The sequence below is a fragment of the Eleutherodactylus coqui genome, chromosome 9 (assembly GCF_035609145.1).
Source record: "Eleutherodactylus coqui strain aEleCoq1 chromosome 9, aEleCoq1.hap1, whole genome shotgun sequence".
Classification (NCBI taxonomy): Eukaryota; Metazoa; Chordata; class Amphibia; order Anura; family Eleutherodactylidae; genus Eleutherodactylus; species Eleutherodactylus coqui.
In genome coordinates this window covers 67,061,909-67,082,495 of record NC_089845.1, presented here as the reverse complement: position 1 = coordinate 67,082,495, position 20,587 = coordinate 67,061,909, and positions in this window count along the sequence as shown.

Below are 20,587 nucleotides of genomic sequence, written 5' to 3'. Positions count from 1 at the left end.
ACTCGGACGAGCATCACGCCGTGTTCGACACAGTTTTTGGCTCCTCCCTGCTGTGACGTGCCTGTTTTGGCCCCTGCCCGCCGTGACGCAGCACATGCGTCAATGGCAAATTTTTTGGCTGGCTTGCTGGCAGAGAGAGAAAGAGAGAACACACGAACCAAGAAAAAAAAAAAAGCTCGGGACCCGGCGTCCCACATACAAAAATCCTTGAGTCTCCCATTGTAGTCAATGGGGTTCATTACTCGAGTAGAGCTCTTGAATTTTATGAAAAGCTCGACTCGAATAACGCGGACCCGAGCATTTGGGTGGTAGCTCATCTCTAGTATTTATGTTTTACAGTAAAATTCTCCTAATAAAACAAATCCTCCAAAATGGCATGTAGGCCAATGAAATAAAATGTTCTGTCTAGATATTTCTCAACTCAAAAATGTTATTCTTCAAGCAGAGTCTTTGGAATGGTTTGTATAATATTGCAGAACTAGATAACAATATGCTTGTTAAAATGTATAAATTGTATTCCATAGTAAAAAATGACTATTTGTCTATCTGCTGCTCCTATAGCTGTTAACATACATGTGTTAAGTGCAAATATGTACAAATATCGAGCAGTTAGAATAGAAGTGAAAAGGTTGTTATTTTTCACATTGTACAATTAACATAGCATATTTTCCCCACATTGCAGGGGAAGGTTAAGCAAAGTAATCCATCTTTTTCTATATTTTAGCAGTGACATTTTCTGACATTTTTATATCAATAGAACAGTGCTCTCAGTAGCTTTGCCAATGGTAATAATCTCCTCTTCATACAGATGAGAAAGAGGCTGCATGGTATCATACCAACGTTATGCCATCAACTACAAACACTCAGAGATGGGATTTTATTTTATAGTGTTACTAAAGTGTATGCTCTTAAGTTTTCCACATAAATGATTCTAGAAAATATAGGAATATAAAATAATTCATAGTTCCCAAAGATAGAAACATACAGAGCCTGAGAGAGATGACAGAATGATTGTAACACTGCATCAACCGCTACAGTATGTCTTTAGAATATGACTCTCTTATTTATGAGTTTCAAAGGGTTTTTCCATCTACATTTTTAATCTAAAAAAAGTATGTCATGCTGTAATATTGTTTAAAAAAACAATTTGATGACATAAAATAATAATAGCAAATATATATTGTAAGAACTCCGGCTAACTCTGAAAGGATTCTGTGTTTTGCTACAAGGACATCCTTCTGGTCATGCAAGGTCATACTTTCAAGATTCTGGGCTCCAATGTAATATCTGTGCCTATGTCACCATTATACAGGCAGCTCAGGAGAAATTTACGGCTGAGGACACATGCATAGAGACAAGAATTAAAACCAGGCTTGGACTGGTCCTTTCCATGTGCATTTCATGAAAAACCTTCTTAAAGGGAATCTGTCAGCTCGAACATGCTGCCCAAGCAGCAGATTATAGAGTTGTAGGAGCTGAGGTAAGGTAAAGTCCCCTGGTGCCAGCACCGAGTCATGACTGACTCCTAGGGTGACTGTAGAAAAAGTTCAAGAGCAGCATACATGGTAAAAATTCCAACATCAATGAAGGTGCAACTTTTATTACTCCACCACATGAACTGCTACATTCTGACCTACGCAGAGGTCTTGCTGCAGAGGTATATGCTGGTTTTGCACGTTTTCTACAGTTGCAATTTGTCTTGTATTCCCGAGTCAGGATCCTTTTTCTTAAGAGTGCATCACTAATCCACTTCCCAGATGTTGGTATTAAGTTAGTGCTGCAGATATCTTTCTATCTATCGGTATACTGACTCCTAGGGTGATCTCACATCATGACGTTCTCTTGCAAGACGGTTTTGGTGGGGTAGTTTGCCATTGCCTTCCCCAGTCATCTTTAACCCCCCAGCAAGCTGGGTACTCATTTTACCGACTTCTGAAGGATGGAAGGTTGAGTCAACCTTTAGCCGGCTACCTGACCCAAGCGGGGATTGAACCCGCAACCTTCAGGTCGTGAGCGAGAGCTTAAGATTGCATTTCTGCTGCCTTAACACGAACAGACTCATTTATAGTTTTATGGTGAAAGATTTAGTATAACTTTTATTATATTCATTTAAACCTCTGCACATCCTGAGCCGAACAGTCCAATGGGCGGTCCATTCAGAGATTGACAGCTAACTGTGAATGACTGTATATACAGTGGTATCACTGATAGGACTGCCAATTGGACAACTCAGCTCAGAATATGCAAAAGTTTAAATGAGTATAATGTAAGTTATACTGAATATTTCCCCATAAGATTATATATTAATCTGCTCAGCTCCTCCTACTCTATAACGTGTTGCCTGCAGTCCGGACGAAACGTTTGAACTGACAGACTTCCTTTAAGGGTGAGGTCACATAAAAACCACCCTGACATTCGGTTTTACCACAAATCAGAATAGTTTTCAAAGTGAAGGGCCATATGCTTTTGTGACTAATGGGTGCTTTTATATTGCGCAATTTGCTCATCGTAGACAATCACCAATAAATGAGATTGGCACGTGTCTATGTAGTGTTTACACAGTCTGATTCAGACTCTTGATATCCCACATAGAGAATCATCATTGCTGGAAGCACATCCTGCATTTGCACAGAGATGTACAGCCAACTTTTTTCAGATGGACAAAAGAAGCAGTCAGCCAACGAACGTTTGTTTGTTCATTGGCTTATTGGGCACAGCTCTTCATGGGCTAACAGTTGGGAAAATGAGCATTCATACAACAATTCGTGCCTGATCGTTAGCCTATACGAAAGAGCTTTAAAACTGCTGTTTACCTGCAAAACCAGACAGGAATTAGAATCCGTTAGGAAACTGTGCCATTTCTCAATAAAACTTCATATCAGCACACTTTTTGGTCATGCAGTGGCCATATGATGTGATGCAACCCTTCACAGGATATCCTATACTATAAATGCTACCTCTGGGATCTTCACTTATCAGGTGAACAGAAGTCCACCAATTATTGCCGCTGTATTTTCCGTATACTTCAGGAGATAGGGCTGCATGCAAATGCAGTCACCTTTCCACTGAAGTGTAAGGAGAATGTGGTAGGTAAGGTAATATTTGCATGTAGCTATACAGTGGGGCCTCAGAATAATCTTTTACTGGTAGGCACTAGGCACCCCAGTTTAATACTAAAGATAATAGTACATTTCAATTTTTAGTTCACTATAAAACCCTACATGCTGCTTTGATTAGCCAGTGCTGCCTATAGGAGCAGCACTGCTCAGTCAGAGCAGCATGTAGTGTCTTAGGCTACCATTGCATACTATTGCACAGTGTGCATCAGGCACTCAAAAAACTGGTGCAACCATCTTTGTTTTTCCATGACCAGAGGGTCACTTTAAGAAATGACTGATACAAATAATTTTAACTGAATGTGTTCGCAAATATCACTAACTTTACCTGAGTAATTAAATGAGGAACTATTTTTTGACAAGTCCCCATCAAGGGCAAAGTCAGATGAGCGTTTTTTTGCGTGCGCCTATGTGCACAAAAAAAAAGTGCGGCAGATAGAACCATTGGTTTCCTATGGTGTGTTCGTATATCTGTCTTTTACAGGGGCAAAATACTCGCACCTGCAAAAGATAGGACATCCTTGTGCCGGAAGGTCCGTGCTGCATGGAAAGATTCGCTGCTGGGAGTCTCTTCATCACTGAACACTGTGACAGCATTGAATTCATTGAATTCAATGAATGGTTGAGTGCTGCCTCTGATTTGCTGAGTGCTGTGACCAATCACAGGCAGCGCTCAGCTGTCATTCAATGAATGGCTGAGCACTGCCAGTGATTGGCTAAGCGCTCAGCCAATCAGACACAGCCCTTTCAGGAGGCAGGGATTTTTAAATCCCCGACAGGAGAAGAAGCTGCAGAAGAGTTACAGGGAAGCCAGTGACAAGACACTCCTGAGTCCCGACAGGAGCAGAGAGGTGATGTTTTTTTTTATATATTAGCTACAGATGGTTTTCAAGGAAGGGCTTATATTTCAAGCCCTTCCCAAAAATCACTGCCGGGGTTGCCTGCATCCCATTGCTTTCAATGGGGCCAGCTGTGTGTAGCACCAGCCCTATTGAAAGCAACGGGCACAGAGCTTCAGTCACACGCATTTTTAACATACATTGAGCGATTTGTTTTTTTGCACACGTAGGCGCACAAAAAACAATGTTCATCTGACTGAGCCCTAGGGCTAATTTTACACGGGTGAGCGCGATATGGGGCCAAGAGTGCCACCCCCATATTGCGCTCACCATCCATGTGAAATCCCCAAGAATGCAAGACTTTTTCATGGCAAAAAAGCCTTTCATCACTTCAGGGATGCAGGGATCCTTCGGCGCAGCTGTTACAGCTGCGGCAGAGGATCACAGAGTTTCTCCCATTGCCTTCAATGGGGCCACTGATGCTGCCGCCAGCCCCATTGAAAACAATAGGCGGTGCGATGCAAGAGCACACACAAGATAGAACATGCCGTGATTTGTTTCCCCCATAGCATCGCATTGCAGTGCCATGCGGGAAAACATCCCTAATGTGTATGACCTCATTCAAAAGAATAGTTTTCATATTTGTACAAGTTTTGTGCGTCTCGCAATACACAAATCTTGCGCGATTTTACTGCCCGTATGAAGCTGACCTAACATTGCTATGGGAAATCGCATCTAGAATCATAAATGTCACCATATGTTTGTGTCACGCTACAAACTCCTAATGTTGGAGTGGTCAACACAAACGTGTCTGAGCATCTTACTTTATAATTGCCAATCCAACAATCAAAACACAATAGAGCAAAACAATATATTTAAACTATTTTTACAATTTTGAAAAACTATGGAACAATTATCAGAAGAAGATGTTGGGAATAGTTAGTATGTAATACCGCAATGTTCCAACATCTGATATTAGTCTAGGCAATGGATGGAATAGATTCATAAATAGGAAAGAAAACATTTACTAGAGGTAAACAACCCAGATAACCCAATTGCATACATAACAATATTTGCATCACTAACCATTTACACTGTGGTGTGTTACATTAACATTCCTGGTATCTTTAAAGCAACAGTTTAAACTATTTAAATTCTAATTTATAGTTTATTATCGAAAATTCTGCTGGTAATAACAATATCTTGAAAACATCATAAAGCAGCTATCTAAGTGATTAATACATTTCATTAAAATCTGGATTCCAACTTCATATAATCTCATTTCCTTGAAAGGTGAACAGTATATGTAGTGTTTAAAATGCAGAGTATTGCACATGCTATCATAGACCGATACCTTTTCTTGGAAAACAGTATTTTTACTCTTTGATGGATGTGCAGTAATAGCTAATAAAATCAATGAAAGCTGTTTCTTTGTAATTTACAGTTATGGTTATGCTTGTGGTTAAGAATGTAATACTCTTTAGTTTCTGATATTAACATCCTCTTCATATATACTAACTGCAGCCTGGATGAAAATGTTATCCCAGGGCTTTAATAACAGATTGTACTAAATATCAAACTGTCAAGCAGACTGCCTGATTCCAGTAATGTGAAGTAGCCGAAAAAATCAGTTCCTCATTATTGATATTTCAAAGCACAGTGGCCTAATATGACACCTGATTGGTCAATGTACAGTATAGGAATTAAAGGTGTATTACAATTTCAACAAATAAAGGTTATTCATTATGCAATAAATGAGTTATACAATCGTCCAACTAACTTTTAGCAATAATTTTTTATGTTTTTCAACACCTCTGCATGCAATAATTCAATAGGACCTACTTTGCTTATTTCCAGTGGATAAATACCTGTTCTTATCAAACAGGTGCTTAGCTTTATGGATATTGGTGGGAGTATGTTCGGACAGTGCAGGTTTTTTGCATTAAGACTTCAACTATTAATATCAACATTCTAATACTTACACTTTTTATGATGACTATTTTAGGAACGTGTTTTCTTTTTAATTCATTATGTGGTCCCCCGGGGGAAGGAGGGTGGGGTTAATACAGCCAGGTAGCAGGGAGTTGTAATTCTTATGTTACATTGCAGAGTGGCTTTACTAACTTGAGGTTTCCGGGCCCCACACCGTACCTTTGTCAAGGGAGTTGCTTCAGTTATACGGAGTGCAGGATTGATTTCTGACACTGAAAGTTCATGAAACAACTTTAAAACTTTACTGCAACTTGTTATGGACATTCCAGGTTACAACTGTCAATTATAGCGTGATGTGAAGTATTACAAAACAGCAGTAGACGAATTTTCATTTGGTTATCATGCCTTTAAAGGTCACTGCTTTAGCAAAGTTACTAAAGTTACAGCCTATAAAGCTTTTGGGAATGTCTCCTACTTGGTTGGTAATGGGAATATATTTGCTAACAGCTACTGATTAAATTCTTAACATGCATGGTGCAATTTAGATTAATCTCTGCTGTGGGGGCTCCACTCAGATTGCATTGCAATATCCACTTGTTACTTAGGATTCAGGTCCGTCACGTGGACCATGAGGAATAAAGCTATATCCGTTTGGATATTGTATAAAACCAATATACTTGCTGTGGCGCCAGACAGCTGAAGCAGCATCTGACAACCTGTCACATGGTTTTCTAATGTAAAAGCCCCTGGCAGCTTTGCGGCATGTCACTGATAATGTATCTCCTTCTCAGGGCTGCTATTAGCTGCAGCAGTTTTGTGGGTAAATAAACCACGTGACTGCTGCAGAGAGAATGAACAAAGCATCAGAGGACTGGAGCTTGCGGCAGGGAAGCAGTGCAGCAGCGAGAAGGTGAGTATTTATGGTTTTTTTAATAAAACTCAACCCCCCACCACCAATATGTCTTAACGGGGGTTAACTTGGAAACCCCCTTTTATTATTTATTTCTATCTTAAAATTCCTTGATTCCTTCTTTTCAGGTGAATTATGTGATTGCATTGTGACCACCTGTCATTTACTTGCATCTTTGCTCACTTTTTCAGTCACCAGAATTCCTATAAAGAAATTGCATAAACTGCCTTCACAGAGGATAAAAAGCACCTATCAGAGTTACTGATAATGGTTTGAGGCTCCCTTCATACAGTTCTAATGAAGGAGATGGCAGTACACTCTTCCCCACTGCATACGTACAGACTTTTTCTTATTTAGGTTAAATGTAGAAGATAATGAAATTTACACTGTCCGCCAAGTAGGCAGAGATGGTATTGGCTCTAGCTGGCCATGTGCTGTGACGTGAAGCTGTGCTGATGCATTGTGGGATTGCTAACAAAGCATAGAGGAAGAAATCTACAAAACAGGATGGTATTCAATATGTATTAGGATACTTCACGGAAGTGAGTACAATATACATAGGAGACATCCAGAGCATGACAGACAATGAGACTGATAATTATTTGATAGCTTGTAAAACACAAACATTGCTTCATCTTCACTTTGTAGAAATAAAACATTTTGCTACTGCCAAAAAGGCATCATTTTTGGATCGTTTGGAAAAAGCCACTGCTTCTTCTGTTAACATTGTGTATGTATAAACGTCAACAGCTATTTGCCAGGGTACATCTTTGGAATGTTTTTTTTTTACATTTAATAAGCATTAAAAAATCAGCTAGTGCAGAGTATTTTTAATCCTTTACAATTCAATTTTGGATTCAGGGTTTCTTAGGGGGTTTTCTCTTTCTGCCATTATACAACAGCACCATCTGCTGGTTAGAGACAGTACTGCGGTATGGGACATGCTGGAGAGGCCCCTGACTACACAGCGGTCAGTAATATACAGTAAGAATACCCTGCAGGACGTCTTTCGACATCGGCGTTGCACAGCCTTCAATCAGAATGTCTTCAGACGTCAGACAGTGGATTGGAAAGGGTTAAACAAGCTGTAGGTTACCCCTGGATACCATCCATTTATCCACAGCCATACATGTTGCCCTAACCATAACATTAACTTTACTTTAAAAACAGATCCAAAGTATTTAGATACACTCCTAGGTGAGCTAAGAGTTTTATATAGGGCTTTAATGGCTCTTGGACAGTGATGTACACCACTTTTAGTGGTATTTGTGAAGTTCAGAGTTCAGGTCAAACTAACTCGGACCAAACCAAACTTTTTGCCCAAATTTCACAAAATGGCTGAATTGAACATTTGGATCAGATGCCTCCAGCCTACCACCAAGGCTGGAGCTGCTGCCAGAATTCTTCTGTTTGTTATTTTGTGTGCTGCTGACTACTCCACAAAGCCAGGTTACTGGTGATTAGCACCAGAGCCTGAGCATAGAGAGGGGCTTGAGGTTAAATACCACTACCCTGACAAATTGGGGTTTTGCAACCTTAGAAATCTAGGGACTATTTTAGATTAGCTTGACTGAAAAATTGCCAGGCATCTAAGACAGATTGTTGTCATACCTCTTAATAGTACTCTAGGCAGACTTCTGGTAGCTTATCCAGTGTTCTAGAAATAGACACTAGCATATGTGCAGTATAATAGCAACCAAAAAAGACGTTTTTGATGGATGACGTCTCGGTTGCGTAGCATTACAAACTCATAATCTACGTTTTGTAATTGAGTATGCAGACGCTAGTCATTTTTCTTGATCTTACGCACTCCGTTCAATTAATCCTATTGGTAACTGAAGAACTTTTGGGATTAAGGCACTTTTGAATGAAGAGTCGTAGATCGTGACTATATCGTGTGGTTCTATGCATTTAGTTACATTTGCTCCTGACGAATCGCACAAGCGAGGAAACGCGTTGAGCACAGCATATATGGGAGAAAAGAACCAAAAAAGAGATTATTCGTCTCTTTGTGACTAATTTAATAATTTTGTAAGGGGTTATAGATACTTCATTTACCTGATCTGTATACCTAGTAATCAGGGCGAGTGAGCGCATAAAACACTATCGGGTGCGCACTCATTCACAAAAACTGGTGTGAAACTAAACCAGAGCTCTACAAAATGGTCTGTGCATACTTCACAACAGATTGTCTTGAATAAAATGCTGGTGAAGATGACCAATGAGGTATACAGAGAATAAGAAGACGCACTATTTGCATACTTGATTAACAGTTCTTTTATGAAAGCCTCTTTCCTGATTAGGATTTTTTTAGTATATAATTTATTAAAGGTTAAGTTTTATATAAAAAAAGAAATAAAACTCGGATTTCAGTCTGTGACAAAAGTTAAATAATACACTGGTCCCCTGCAGCGGTGATTTTTTTTTAACATTTGAAAAGTTCTCTCAACACTTTTTGTGCTGATCAGTTTCATAACAAATCTTTATCAGGTTAGACCTTCATTTTTATAATATGGAGCTCTATACCCCTGTGTAACAATAGTGTTAAATTATAAAATTCAGGTTGCTAGCAGACACTACTAAGGGAATCTAAAGATCTTACCATATATGTATTATTATTAATAATTGGAACTGCAGAAATATGTCCTCAATAATTGCCTTCTACTAGCAGTTGTAGGCTGCCAGTCAATTGAAAACTGCGCCATATTTAAAGGGGTAGTCTTGTGAGGAAAAAAAATGGTGAAATATGCATAGCCCTATGTATAAACATAAACAAATACCACTCACCTCACTTGATCACCCACCCTTTGCCATTCTTACAGTGATCCATTGTTGCACTCTTCTCCCATCACAGGGTCATGTAACCGCTGTAGCCAATTACTGTCTGAATGTATTGCAGGATCAGCCGGTAATTGGTATTGTTAGTGATGTCAGTGGTTCAGCTTTTCTTTGTACTTGCATATCAGTTACAATCCAACTGTGCAGGCATTTCACGTTGTCATGGCAATCATATCATTCATCCCATCTTATTCTTCTGTATGAAATTTTCTTTCATACCTAGTCATTTATAATGACAGTTTAATCTGATTTACCACATGCACTAATATTTACGTTTAGTTATGATGGCCTTTATGTATATGTATATATATATAATTGCACATGACACATATATATATAATGTGTCATGTGCAATGCAGAATGTTGGATGGGCATCACGCATGAGTGAACTCTAATGTAGCGTCGATTGTTAGCCCAGCTATACAGCCAATTTTAGACTCATGTATGGTGAAAAGCAAAACTACTGAGCAAGTAAAATTTAATTTACATGTTGAAGGATAATGATTGGTAAGGTCCCATTTAGACTCAATGATTTTCACTCAAAATTTGCTCAAAAGCCATCTTTTGAGCAATAATCGTTCTGTCTCAATGGGCTGCTATCGTGCCCTCTTCTTGCACTATTTATCCATCACTGATTTCTAGCAAGCTAAAAATCAGCAATGAGCCTTATCAGTGCCGTATGCTGAGTTCTCAGCGGGACACCAGATGATAGTATTCTTTCAGCTGGTATTCTGCACAGAGCTCTCAGTGATAGCTCAGAGAACAAAGCAGCTCTTGCTGTTCTCAGCGCTATCAGCTCAGCAGGATACCAGAGGAACAGCTTTGAGAACAAAGCAGCTGCTTACAGAAGACAGTGCTCCCGCTGTCTTCTGTGAACAGCGGGAGCCATCATTTACACACTAATAGGTTCTTAAGTAGCTTATTAGCAACTTAAAGGGGTTGTCTCACAGCAGCAAGTGGGGTTATACACTTCTGTATGGCCATATTAATGCACTTTGTAATGTACATCGTGCATTAAATATTGGCCATATAGAAGTTATTCACTTACCTGCTCCGTTGCTGGCGTCCCCGTCACCATGGATCCGTCTAATTCTGATGTCTTCTTGCTTTTTTAGACGCGCTTGCGCTGTGCGGTCTTCTCCCCTTCTGCTCGGTCCAGGCACGAGCGGCATTCTGGCTCCACCCCCTTCTACGCGTCATCGCATAGCTCCGCCCGTCACGTGTGCTGATTCCAGCCAATCAGGAGGCTGGAATCGGCAATGGAACGCACAGAGCCCATGGTGCACCATGGGAGAAGACCCGCGGTGCACCATGGGAGAGAACCGCAGTGCATCCCTGGGAAAGGACCGGCGGCCATCTTGGGAGAAGATTTTTTAAAGTCCTTATTTCGTTGGATCGGTAAGTAGCAAGCAGCTTAAAAACCGCTTTACTTTGCTATTTTATGCCAGGGGGGTGACAGGGGGAATGGGGTAAGGTAAAATTTTGAGGTTTGCCGCGAGACAACCCCTTTAACAGCTTATGCAAAGTGATCGCTCAAAACTGTCCCTCAGACTGCCCATTGAGTGAATTTTTAGTGATCATCTTGCCATGTAAATCTTGCCATGTAAATCCAGTCCTAATGTGCTACACATTAAGATAATTACATGGACAATAGAATTGGTGTTTGGGTGTGTTTAGGGTATGCCTTTTGTATTTATAAACCTGTTATGTGTATGCATGTTACCCCTTCACACACACCCTCCCACCTCCCCCCCACTCCCCATCCCCTATAAGTTAGGTTTTGATTCCTTCACTGTTACAGTTACTAAATTGACAGCTAATAATGTTGGACCTACTCTCAGGGTGCTCCATGTGATTTCAAGGGCCATGTCAAGGCCGGGATGAGCTGCTCCACTACACCCGTTAGGGTGAGGTTATAAACAGATGGAGTTACCCTCTCCTCCAGAACTCCCCTGGACATAGTTACTCTCCAATGGACCTCCAGTCCATAGCCCTAATCCCCACACAAATACATTTAGTTCAATTTAACTGTTTACTAATCCCAGGGAAATTTATGGAAAGTACCGTGAGAGAGATCCAGAGTGTGTAATTTTGATATTACGTGTCATGAGCAAATTATTACTAGTACCGTATGTATCTTGTAACTTTATTGAGAACTGAATAAAAACTGATTTAAAAAAAAAAATCTATACTCACCTATTCCTCCCCAGGTGGACTCCCTATGGCATCTTCTCCTCTCTGATCTTCTCTAGTCCCCCAGGTCACATCACCGCAAGCCATCAGGATTATCTTCTTCATGTTATGAAGCGTGCATTTTTCACATTCTTATTCCTGCAGGTCAGTGAAGGTTCCATCCCTGTGATGTATCGGTCACTGGCTAGGAAGGAATGCTCATCTATTGCAGAGACAGCAGGCATGTGCAGTCTCTGCAATAGCTCAGCACTCCCTGCTAGGCTGTGAACTAGTGACGTAGTGTACATTGCCGGGCAGGAAGGAGACTGCCTGCGAATGTACGTAACATCACAGGAAGCAGAAGAATCAGCCAGCTGGAGGGGAGGTGACCCGGGGGATTGCAGGAGACAGGAGAAGATTGGGGACGAGAAGATGATGTAAGTAGACTGTTGGGGGAGGAAAAGGTGAGTGTAGAATTTTTTTTTAATGACAGAACTCCTTTAAGTATTGTCACCATTAAGTAGCAATTTTGCTTATTATAGTATATAATGCTTATTCATTAAATGTCACACTTAAATACTTAATTTCTAAAATTAAAAGATGTCTACTAGAGATGAGCGAACGTACTCGTCCGAGCTTGATGCTCGGGCGAATATTAGGGTGTTCGGGATGTTCGTTATTCGTAACGAACACCACACGATGTTCGGATGTTCGGGTTACTTTAACTTTCTTCCCTGAGAAATCATTTCTATATGCGCTCAATGGGGCCGGCGGCAGCAGCGCCAACCCCATTGAGAACATATAGAAGACAAATCCTTCTTCTCTGCCACAGCTGTAACAGCTGTGACAGAGAAGAACGATGTTTGCCCATTGAATTCAATGGAACCGGCAATACAGCCGACTCCACTGAATGCAATGGGCTGCCGGCGATCGCGGGATGAATTGTCGGAAAGGGGTTAAATATATAAGCCCTTTCCTGCAATTCATCCAGAAATGTGTAAAAATAAAAAATATATATATACTCACCTGGTGCCGACAGACGGAGTTCAGCGCCGCAGGCTGCAGTTCTCCTGAACTGCTCTGAACAGCTGTGAGTAGTATTCAGCAGCCGGGGATTTAAAATCCCCGCCTGCTGAATAAGATGCCTCTGAATGGTCACAGCCTGACCAATCAGAGGCCAGCCCTCACTCACACCCATTCATGAATTCATGAATGGGTGAGTGAGGGCTGCCTCTGATTGGCAGATTTTAAATCCCCGGCTGCTGAATACTACTAACAGCTGTTCAGAGCAGTTCAGGAGAACTGCAGCCTGCCGCGCTGAACTCCGTCTGTCGGCACCAGGTGAGTATATATATATTTTTTATTTTTACACATTTCTGGATGAATTGCAGGAAAGGGCTTATATATTTAACCCCTTTCCGACAATTCATCCCGCGATCGCCGGCAGCCCATTGCATTCAGTGGAGTCGGCTGTATTGACGGCTCCATTGAATTCAATGGGCTAACATCGTTCTTCTCTGCCACAGCTGTTACAGCTGTGGCAGAGGAGAACTTGCTGTGTCGTTCCCATCATTTTCTTGAATTGCCAAGATTTTCACACATGAAAACCTTAGCGAGCATCGGCGAAATACAAAAATGTTCCGGTCGCCCATTGACTTCAATGGGGTTCGTTATTCGAAACGAACACCCGAACATCGCGGGAAGTTCGTTTCGAATAACGCGAACCCGAACATTTTGGTGTTCGCTCATCTTTAATGTCTACACTTTTGAGATGTTTTCCATTTATTTCTTATTCAAGTCCAAACATAACGGCACAATTGTAAAAAAAAATAATAAGCTACTCATATAACAAGTGACAATAAGAGAATTTGCATGTTAACTATGTACATTTCCCAGTTCCTTTGCAATCTAAGCAAAAATTAGCTTACTAAATAATTATTCAAAATAATAGAAAGAAACTTTACTACACCTGAGTTCCACTAAATGTAAATTAGCACAGATTTTGGAATCCAGCTCACTTTTAGGACGCAAAAATATAAATTCATAAAAATTAACTTTTAATAAATATTGCTTAAAAACCTTATGGACACACAAACAAAAAAATCCGCTATCCGGTAGGGAATGTGAAATTGTATCATACAGTAACACCTCAAGATCAGTATCGATCTTGGACGTTTTCTTTATTGTGTCTTTTACGTCCAAAGATAGCTCTTTTTTGTGTGTGTGTGGGGGGGGGGGGGGGGTTGGGTTTAAATGTTCCAAAAAAAAACTATGCATTTTTTTCCGAACCTGAACATGATGTCGCAATCAGCCGGAATCTGCATACAACTCACATAGTCCAATATATAATAGACACGAGATGTTTTTATGCACAAAATAGACCTTGTAATTGCCCTGAGAGCTGCCCCTGATTGGTCCCGCTGAGCCAATGAGAGGCAGCAGTCACTCACCCATTCGTGAATTCATGAGTGGGTGTGTGAGTGAGAGCTGCCTCTGATTGGTCAGGCTGTGACCAATTAGAGGCAGCTCATTCAGCAGGCGGGGATTTTAAAGCCCCGGCTGCTGAATACTACAGAGAAGCAGTTCAGGAGAACTGCCGGCGGCTGCGGCTGAACTCCGGCTGCAGCGGAAAGGTGAGTATACAATTTTTTTTTTATTTTAACACATTTCAGGATGAATTTCAGGGAAGGGCTTATATGTTTAAGCCCTTCCCGAAAATTCATCCCGCGCTCGCCGGCAGCCCATTGCTTTCAATGGAGCCGGCTGTCTTGCCGGCTCCATTGAATTCAATGGGCAAACATCGTTCTTCTCTGCCACAGCTGTTACAGCTGTGGCAGAGAAGAATGATTTGTCTTCTATATGTTCTCAATGGGGTCGGCGCTGCTGCCGCCGGCCCCATTGAGCGCATATAGAGAAGAGAACAGGAATCGCAGATCGCAGATAGGTGCGATCTGCGATTTCTGTTCTATAATTTATCAGACGAGCGCATAAAAAGCGCTCATGTGTCCGATACCATTGCAAAGCAATGGTTTTAAAAAATCGCCGGACGCATGCGCATGCGCAAATCGCGCGAAAAAACGCCCGTCTGACTAAGCCCTAAGGACGCAGCCTATTTTGAACCTAAGGACACAATAATCTTGTTTATTTTTTGCTGCCCTAAGCAGTGCTTGAAAATTTTGTACTGTGAGATGCAAGTCATACAAATTGTTCACTCTCAAAAACTTGTCATTTGATTTTGCAGTGGCTTTTTGTCTGCCAGAACTCTTTGCGTGTTTCCTCCAGTTTCCAGTATAGGAAACTGTACTGACTGCTACCTTGGCTTTCTTGGCAAGTTCTCTGTAGGACAGACAGAGGGTTATAATTGTCTGTCTGTCTTCTTTGGTTAATTGGGTTTCCTTGCCATTATGATAGCAATGTGCTTTGCCTTGAAGAGAAAAACTGTCCAAACCCTACCATTGAGGGTGTTCTAATGCATTCTCTTCTAACACTGGTTATATAGAATCAGAGGGTTTGAAAGTAATCTACAAAAGTTGAGACACCTGTAGAAACAGTTTGCATCAAATTTCAAACCATAATTTGCTTTCTTTGGTGCGGAGCAGCTGTTCTTGAGTTGTTTCCTTTGGTTAAGATCATAAATTCTGACTATTGCTACATTTTAGGTTAAAATTTCAGATTTTTATGTTTTTATGAGCTTTTGAATCATTTTACATTATTTGCTTTACTTGAACTATGGTAATGATAAAAATAACCAGAAAGAGTGAGGTGTTCTAAAACTGCTGAACGGTAGTGCACATATACATATATACATTTGTATACATTTTTAAATCACATTATTTTTAGAAAAAGTGAAAAGTGCACAAAAAAGGTTTTTTAATTAGTCTTATAGCATTCTCATTAAAGATTTTTCATATCCATATAGGAGACTTGACCCTGCAATCTCATGATCACTCAGAGTGTATTAATGATCAAAAGATACCATGCACCAGTACCAGAACTAAATTCTTGATCACATGCTCACCATGGATTGAATTCAAAAAACAATCAGACGGCCACCCAATCTAATCAAAATCACCCAATCTCCCTCACCCTCTAACATAGTTCCCTCAGACTCTTGAGGCCTTTCAAATGGTCATTAGAAACATACCCATTACTAATAAATAATAGATCTCCAGAATAGAAACTCTTCAAAACCAACCTAGATGACGAAATACCCCTCCTCCCCCACTCTTTTTTTTCTAGTTTATAGATTATTGTTTTATAGTTAAGGGTAAGTTCTATAGATGAGCGAGAATGCTCAGATAAGGCATTAACTAGAGTGAGCATCGAGTAACTGCCTTATCTGAGCATGCTCGCTCATCTCTATTAGGTTCATTAATAGAGATGAGCGAGCACCAAAATGCTCGGGTGCTCGTTACTCGGGATGAAATTATCGCGATGCTCGAGGGTTCGTTTCGAGTAATGAACCCCATTGAAGTCAATGGGCGACCTAACATGAAGTCAGCCATGTGTGCCAGGGTACCTGTACGCAACACATGGCTGTCCTCACTAGGAAGATCACTTTAAGGATCCTCCTCCTCCTCAGGCCATACACGCTGAAAGGATGACAGGCAAGCAGCATGGGTACCCTCAGCAGTGGGCCAAGCTGTCTCTTCCCCCTCCTCCTCATCCTCCTCCCCCTCCTCCTCCTCCTCCTCCTCAACGCGCTGAGATATAGACAGGAGGGTGCTCTGACTATCCAGCGACATACTGTCTTCCCCCGCCTCTGTTTCCGAGCGCAAAGCGTCTGCCTTTATGCTTTGCAGGGAACTTCTCAAGAGGCATAGCAGAGGAATGGTGACGCTAATGATTGCAGCATCGCCGCTCACCATCTGGGTAGACTCTTCAAAGTTTCCAAGGACCTGGCAGATGGCTGCCAACCAGGCCCACTCTTCTGTAAAGAATTGAGGAGGCTGACTCCCACTGCGCCGCCCATGTTGGAGTTGGTATTCCACTATAGCTCTACGCTGCTCATAGAGCCTGGCCAACATGTGGAGCGTAGAGTTCCACCGTGTGGGCACGTCGCACAGCAGTTGGTGCACTGGCAGATGAAACCGATGTTGCAGGGTGCGCAGGGTGGCAGCGTCAGTGTGGGACTTGCGGAAATGTGCGCAGAGCCGGCGCACCTTTCCGAGCAGGTCTGACAAGCGTGGGTAGCTTTTCAGAAAGCGCTGAACCACCAAATTAAAGACGTGGGCCAGGCATGGTACATGCGTGAGGCTGCCGAGCTACAGAGCCGCCACCAGGTTACGGCTGTTGTCACACACGACCATGCCCGGTTGGAGGCTCAGCGGCGCAAGCCAGCGGTCGGTCTGCTCTGTCAGACCCTGCAGCAGTTCGTGGGCCGTGTGCCTCTTATCTCCTAAGCTGAGTAGTTTCAGCACGGCCTGCTGACGCTTGCCCACCGCTGTGCTGCCATGCCGCGCGACACCGACTGCTGGCGACGTGCTGCTGCTGACACATCTTGATTGCGAGACAGAGGATGCGTAGGAGGAGGAGGAGGAGGAGGATGGTTTAATGGAGGAAGCATACACCGCCACAGATACCACCACCGAGCTGGGGCCCGCAATTCTGAGGGTGGGTAGGACTTGAGCGGTCCCAGGCTCTGACTCGGTCCTAGCCTCCACTAAATTCACCCAATGTGCCGTCAGGGAGATATAGTGGCCCTGCCCGCCTGTGCTTGTCCACGTGTCTGTTGTTAAGTGGACCTTACCAGTAACCGCGTTGGTGAGGGCGCGTACAATGTTGCGGGAGACGTGGTCGTGCAGAGCTGGGACGGCACATCGGGAAAAGTAGTGGCGACTGGGAACTGAGTAGCGCGGGGCCGCCGCCGCCATCATACTTTTGAAAGACTCCCTTTCCACAACCCTATACGGCAGCATCTCCAGGCTGATAAATTTGGCTATGCGCACGTTTAACGCTTGAGCGTGCGGGTGCGTGGCGGCGTACTTGCGCTTGCGCTCCAACACTTGCGCTAGCGACGGCTGGACGGTGCGCTGACAGACATTGGTGGATGGGGCCGAGGACAGCGGAGGTGAGGGTGTGGGTGCAGGCCAGGAGACGGTAGTGCCTGTGTCCTGAGAGGGGGGTTGGATCTCAGTGGCAGGTTGGGGCACAGGGTGAGAGGCAGCGGTGCAAACCGGAGGCGGTGAACGGCCTTCGTCCCACCTTGTGGGGTGCTTGGCCATCATATGTCTGCGCATGCTGGTGTTGGTGAGGCTGGTGGTGGTGGCTCCCCGGCTGATCTTGGCGTGACAAAGGTTGCACCCCACTGTTCGTCGGTCGTCTGCACTCTCAGTGAAAAACTGCCAGACCTTTGAGCACCTCGGCCTCTGCAGGGTGGCATGGCGCGAGGGGGCACTTTGGGAAACAGTTGGTGGATTATTCGGTCTGGCCCTGCCTCTACCCCTGGCCACCGCACTGCCTCTTCCAACCTGCCCTGCTGCTGCCCTTGCCTCCCCCTCTGAAGACCTGTCCTCAGTAGGCGTAGCAAACCAGGTGGGGTCAGTCACCTCATCGTCCTGCTGCTCTTCCTCCGAATCCTCTGTGCGCTCCTCCCTCGGACTTACTGCCCTTACTACTACCTCACTGATAGACAACTATGTCTCATCGTCATCGTCCTCCTCACCCACTGAAAGGTCTTGAGACAGTTGCCGGAAGTCCCCAGCCTCATCCCCCGGACCCCGGGAAATTTCCAAAGGTTGGGCATCAGTCACGATAAACTCCTCTGGTGGGAGAGGAACCATTGCTGCCCAATCTGAGCAGGGGCCCGAGAACAGTTCCTGGAAGTCTGCATGCTCCTCAGAATGTGTCATTGTAATGGAGTGAGGAGGCTGGGAGGAAGGAGGAGCAGAAGCCAGAGGATTCAGAGTTGCAGCAGTGGACGGCGCAGAACTCTGGGTGGACGATAGATTGCTGGATGCACTTTCTGCCATCCATGACAGGACCTGCTCACACTGCTCATTTTCTAATAAAGGTCTACCACGTGGACCCATTAATTGTGAGATGAATGTGGGGATGCCAGAAACGTGCCTCTCTCCTAATCTCGCAGCAGTCGGCTGCGATACACCTGGATCAGGAGCTCGGCCTGTGCCCTGACTTAGGCCTCCGCGTCCTCGCCCGCGTCCACGTCCTCTGGGCCTACCCCTACCCCTCAGCATGGTGTATTACCAGTAGTGCAGAAACAGAACGCTGTAATTAAATGTGCCGCTTATTGGCCTGTGGTTGGAGGCTGACTTCGCTTACGGAACGCCAGGAAATAATTTTGCGCAAGCCTGCTGTAACACTTAGCTGGCTGCGTATGGATTAGGAGGACAACTACACCCAGCACAGACCCAGAACACTGAGGACAGTCACAGGCAGCCCAAATAGATTTTTTTCCCCAAATGTTTTTGGAAAGGCCCACTGCCTATATACACTGTATATGTCTTCTGTCCCTGCGTCACCACTACTGGCCCTGGAGTATGTAAAATAACTGCAGACTGTTGCACTGTGGACTGGAATACAGCGGTGATGTAACAGCCAACACAGAGCCAGGAAATAATTTTGCGCAAGCCTGCTGTAACACTTAGCTGGCTGCGTATGAATTAGGAGGACAACTACACCCAGCACAGACCCAGAACACTGAGGACAGTCACAGGCAGCCCAAATAGATTTTTTTCCCCAAATGTTTTTGGAAAGGCCCACTGCCTATATTCAATAAATATATGTCTTCTGTCCCTGCCTCACAATATATGTCTTCTGTCCCTGCCTCACAATATATGTCTTCTGTCCCTGCCTCACCACCACTACTGGCCCTGGAGTATGTATAATTACTGCAGGGCGCAATGCTCTTCACGGCCGATATACAAAAAAAAAAAAAATGTGCAACACTGCAAAAAGCAGCCTCCACACTACTGCACACGGTTAGATGTGGCCCTAAGAAGGACCGTTGGGGTTCTTGAAGCCAAAAATACTCCTAACACTCTCCCTATAGCAGCTCCGGCACCAACAGCACTTTCCCTCCTCTATGTCAGAACAAATCTGTGGCGAGCCGCGGGAGGGGCCGATTTCAATACTCGGGTGACACCTGATCTCGCCAGCCACTCACTGCAGGGGGGTGGTATAGGGCTTGAACGTCGCAGGGGGAAGTTGTAATGCCTTACCTGTCTTTCTATTGGCCAGAAAAGCGTGCTAACGTCTCAGAGATGAAAGTGAAAGTAACTCGAACATCGCGTGGTGCTCGCCTCTAGTAACGAGCATCTCGAACACGCTAATACTCGTTCGAGTATCAAGCTCGGACGAGTACGTTCGCTCATCTCTATTCATTAATCATTACAAAAGATGCAAAGTAGATTCCAATTATAGTCAGACTTGATAGTGTTAATGCTGTTGTGAATTGTAATTGACTGTTTCTCCCATAGGATTATAACATTGTGCTCCTGGGACCTGTAGTACTATCAGTTTCCAGGAGCACACAGTTGCAGGTGTGATTGATTTAGCTGGTTGATGGTTTGGATTTCTCCAGCCAGCCAATTATCATGCATCTGTATATATGAATACCAATGCCTCTTGCTAGAGGATGCTGGTCATTATGCATTACTTATCACTCCCTCTCAGAACTTTAGTGTTTGGATTCATGCATGCTGTCTTAATGTTTGAGTTGAAGTTAGTTTCATTCATTCTTCCCTGCTCTCCTTGAAGATGGTCTGGACACATGATTTCCCTGATGGTGGGCCTCTTCTCCCTTACCCTTCTGTCAGTTG